This window comes from Doryrhamphus excisus, linkage group LG23 (assembly GCF_037039965.1).
Source record: "Doryrhamphus excisus strain RoL-2023G ecotype Guam linkage group LG23, RoL_Dexc_Guam_v1.1, whole genome shotgun sequence".
NCBI classification, from domain to species: domain Eukaryota; kingdom Metazoa; phylum Chordata; class Actinopteri; order Syngnathiformes; family Syngnathidae; genus Doryrhamphus; species Doryrhamphus excisus.
This window is the reverse complement of record NC_136379.1, coordinates 7,596,843-7,601,788: the sequence shown is the minus strand read 5'-3', so window position 1 is coordinate 7,601,788 and position 4,946 is coordinate 7,596,843. Positions and strand designations below refer to the sequence as shown.

General features: G+C 32.7%; 1 long non-coding RNA gene across 1 annotated transcript; it reads left to right on the top strand.

The window, feature by feature from the left end:
- The first annotated feature begins 2,160 nt into the window (after positions 1 to 2,160).
- On the top strand, positions 2,161 to 4,695 carry LOC144894882 (uncharacterized). The gene is made up of 3 exons (XR_013625413.1): positions 2,161 to 2,346; positions 3,877 to 3,985; positions 4,406 to 4,695. It is a non-coding gene; the product is annotated as an uncharacterized LOC144894882 (long non-coding RNA).
- The last annotated feature ends 251 nt before the right edge of the window (positions 4,696 to 4,946 follow it).

Genomic DNA, 4,946 nt, shown 5'->3' with positions numbered 1-4,946 from the left:
TATTAGTATCATACAGTATATCTGCTATCAGGTAAGTATGGTACGCCTGATATCAGGTAAGTATGATATACCTGGTATCATAAATCTGGTATCATGTATGTATCATACAGTATATCTGCTATCAGGTAAGTATAGTACGCCTGATATCAGGTTAGTATCATATGTCTGGTATCATATATCATATCTGGTATCATATTAGTATCATAGAGTATATCTGCTATCAGGTAAGTATGGTACGCCTGATATCAAGTTAGTATCATATGTCTGGTATCATATATCATATCTGGTATCATATTAGTATCATAGAGTATATCTGATATCAGGTAAGTATGATATGCCTGATATCCTGAATCAGGCATCCCGTGTATGATAGACATAAGTATAGTATGCATAAGTCCAAGAAAAGCGAACGCGTCTGTATCGGTGTGGCGTTCATAGCGGACGCTACCAACGGTGTTGTGATGTTGTGATGGCGGAGGGCGGAGGGCGTGAGAGGAAGGCCGCGGGCAGAGAAGGGCGAGTGTGAAAAGCAGTCCCATGAGTTGGGGTCAGGGGTTGGACAATGTGGACATTCAGCTACTTAGCTTCCTTTGCAACTTAGTGACAAAAAGTGTTTGGCCAACACCAATTAAGATGCTTCTGTGCGCTCAGCGGCTTTGACGTCCAACGACGTGACGTGTCCCTGAGCACGAACAAGCTGGCCTGTGTCCTCCGCCCGGTAATTGGTGTCCCTTGCTTCCCAGGGCCGTCCTTTGTGTCCCCATGGCAGTCCTAAATGAGGGGAGTCAGGGCTTTAATGGAACTCCTGTTAGTTTTAAACAAACATGGGGGCCGCCCCCCCACCGTTCAGCATGCTGCGCCCAACAGCTGGGAGTCCGCGGGAGAAGAAGGGAGGAGGGGGGGTCAAAGCGCGGACCCCCTCCGCACTGTGGCGTCCCCGATGTCCTCTCGGGACAGTTGATCGGGTGGACGACCATGTGGGTGTTCTTCTTTGGGACAACATCATCGTCCGAAACGTGACCACAAATCGGTGATGAAGGCGTCGCAAGTGTAAGAAGAAGTCAAGCCAAGCGGGACACAAACATGAAAGGAAGACGGCATAAAGAAGGGGGGGTTTTAGGGCGACCTTTTGAGCGCACCAAATGGCTAATATAGTCATAAATAAAGTCATAAAGTCATAAATTTCAACACAAGCAATATGTTTACACTAGTCAAAGATCCTCTATGTGACAGGAGCACTCTGCTCTTTATAAGGACTGAAAAATGGGAGTCAAAGATCCTCTACATAACAAGTGGAAAAATAAAAATATTAGCATATTTACATATGACATTATTATTGCTATGATTCTATATTATGATAAAAGTTATTTAGATTACAATTTATGGGAAAAATTGCTAAATTATTATTAGAATTTAATTTAATTATAATATTTAAATACTATTTAAAAATATTATATTATACATTTTAATTTAATTTTATTTTAATTTTTAATAATTTATAATTTAAAAATTATAAATATATACTATTAGTATTAATACTATTATAATAATTAATTCATATGATGTCACTTTTTTGTTATTTAATACAATTTAAATATCTATGTATATGATATAGTAACATATTTAAATTCAATGTATTTTCACTGTTTATTTTTGAAAAAATAGATATAAAAATATATGATTAATATTAAAATATTGTTATATTTTGTTATACATTTTAATTCAATTTGGTATCACTAATTTGGGAGGGGGGCGGGTGTCCATTATTTATTATGAGAAAAAAATGCATTGTATCCTGATACATTTATTATTATAATTATAATCCAAAAATATTCTTACAAAAAATAAGAATGGTTAATTAATTTTGGTGTTGAAATTTGCATTGCTGAAAAATAAATATAATTTCAATATAGAGGTTTCATCATCCCACAAATTGTCAAGATAATATTCTGCAAAATGAAGACGTTTTGATCAATAAATTAGATCAATAATGAGTCAAATCTGTAATAGATTTGAATGTAAAGGCCATAGGACTTGACATAACACCTTTTTTTTTGTCCCGTCACTCCCTTAATCCACTTAGGAACGACCTACCTGACACCCGGCCTCCAGATTTGGATTAGCGACGCCTTCACAAGCGTAGGACGGCAGCCGGCTCAGGGAGACCAACGGGAGGAGGACGTGCAACCACGTCTTCATTAGCCGCGCTGTTTAAACACATGAGCCCCGCCTCAGGCCAACCACTCCCGCTGCTGTGGACACACTCCAACATGGAATACTCCAACATGGAATACTCCAACATGGAATACTCCAACATGGACACCTTTCTACCTGCAACCACTTCAGGTAGTGTCAGTATATATGAGTGTTATTATTTTGTTTGTCTTAAAAGACAAGAACCTGTATGATATATATAAGTTAAAGGTCATATTGATAATTAGATGTCAGACTTCCGGCTTTATTTATGTAATAGTTATACTTTTTCACATAATATTTTGCAATATTACCTTTTTTTCCCTCTATAAATTCTGTCCTTATTCTTGTTGAGTTATCATTTTTTTATATTAACACTGAAAAAAATCTGTAATATTGTGATTTTTTTTTGTTAAATTAATCTTGGAAAAAAAAATTTGGTAAAGGAAACCTTCATTTTTATAATATTTAGAATTTATATATGTAAAAATTAAAAAAAAATTGATGGTTTTTTTTTGAATATTTTGACTTTATAATTTGAAGTTCATTTAACAACAAATTCAGTTTTTATCCTTTATCTTTTATCTTTATTCTTCTTATTTATTTATCTATGTAAAATTAAAATATTTTTTTGCGGAAAAAAGGAAGTAAAATTACAGCTTCGGATTTGTAATATTCCCACTTTTGCTGTGATAAAATGACAACTTTACTATCATCACATTTTGATCTGATTTCTGAATTTATTTTTGGTAAATTACACCTTCATTTTTGTAATATTACTGTTTTTTTTATTATAATATTACAAATGTACTCTTAGAATATTATATTTTTTTCTCCTAATGTTTACACTGTATGCAAATTCACATTTTTTTGTCTGAAAAAAATATTTTGACAGTTTTTTTTTTAATATTTTGACTTTATAATTTGACTTTTTGTCTGTAAAGGTCTAACAACTTAATTTCACAACAAATTTCGTTTTTATTCTTAGTAAATTACAACCATATTTCTTTAAATCATAAAATTCCATGAGCACTGTATGCAAATTCACATTTTTTTGTCTGAAAAAAAAACATTTTGACAGTTTTTTTTTTAAATATTTTGACTTTATAATTTGACTTTTTGTCTGTAAAGGTCTAACAACTTCATTTCACAACAAATTCCGTTTTTATTATTGGTAAATTACAACCATATTTTTTTAAATCATAAAATTCCATTAGCACTGTATGCAAATTCACATTATTTTTGTCTGAAAAAAAACCATTTTGACAGTTTTTTTTTTTTTTTATATTTTGACTTTATAATTTGACTTTTTGTCTGTAAAGGTCTAAACTTAATTTCACAACAAATTCCGTTTTTATTCTTGGTAAATTACAACCATATTTTTTTAAATCATAAAATTCCATGAGCACTCAATGCAAATTCACATTTTTTTTGTCTGAAAAAAAAACATTTTGACAGTTTTTTTTTTTTATATTTTGACTTTATAATTTGACTTTTTGTCTGTAAAGGTCTAACAACTTCATTTCACAACAAATTCCGTTTTTATTCTTGGTAAATTACAACCATATTTCTTTTAAATCATAAAATTCAATGTAATATTTAGAATTTTTTCTCATAATATGAAAAAATTTAAATTACCCTTTTAAATAATTTTTTTTTTTTTATACGAATAAACAATCCTAGGTATATTTGTCCATGCGAGGAGCGCCACGGCTGCGGCGTCAGGAGGCGAGAGAGCCAGCGCACGGCAAAGTGTACGAGGGGAGGAAAAAGGCCTGTGAAAGTATGACAGGTATGATAAACTTTTCAGTAAAAGCGGCGAGGCCGTGTAAATAAAACAGACTAAACGTGTTGCTACAGGTGACAAATCAAATAAACTGGCTGAGCTTTTTGAGGTTCTTTCCAAGCCCGTCTCAAGTCAAGTCATGGTTACTATCACAGACAAATACCACCATTCTTTTTCACGATTACTTCAAGACTCCGATTCTCACCCATCCTGAAGGCCTTCTTGCTATTCTTGCATATTTCACGACTGAAATATGACTTTTTATGCAATCCATCTAAACAAGACCTCCTAAGAATGCAGGGGTGTGATTGAAAGGATTTATTTATGAGTTATATCATTATATATATATTTATATATATGATACTAATTCACTTTGTTAGCTAGAAAACTAAGCTAAAATGTGGATGTTTTCTTCAAATCTTTTAGTGTGAAGATTCCAGGATGGGACTCAGCACCTCCAAATCCAAGGCCATGTTCCCAGTCGAAAAACTTGTGTCCAAACACTCCTGAGCCACTTGTTGCTAGGCGGAATTCACAGCTCTTCAGGATACCTGCAGAATTTTGTCACATAGCCACGCCCATACAAATGCATATACTGTAAGACAAGGGGTCTCAAACTCTATTTACTTGGGGGCCACTGGAGCTCGGAGCTGGATCAGGTTTTCAAAAAAAAAAAAAAACGCATTTATTAAAAACAAAAAAATTAAAAAAATTTCGCTTTGGTTCCAATTTTCTACATTAAAAGCTCTGATAAAACATTCCACTGTTCTTAAATATCTTACTTTTTATTTTTCTACACAAAATAAGATGAAAAATAAATAAACAAATCAAGAATTTAAAAAATCAATCAATCAGTAATAAATAAATATAATAATAATAATAAAACGGTAAATAATAAAAACTTAAGAAACCACATATAGTTGGTGGGTAGACAAATTATTTTTTTCAGATTAAAATGAACAAAGCA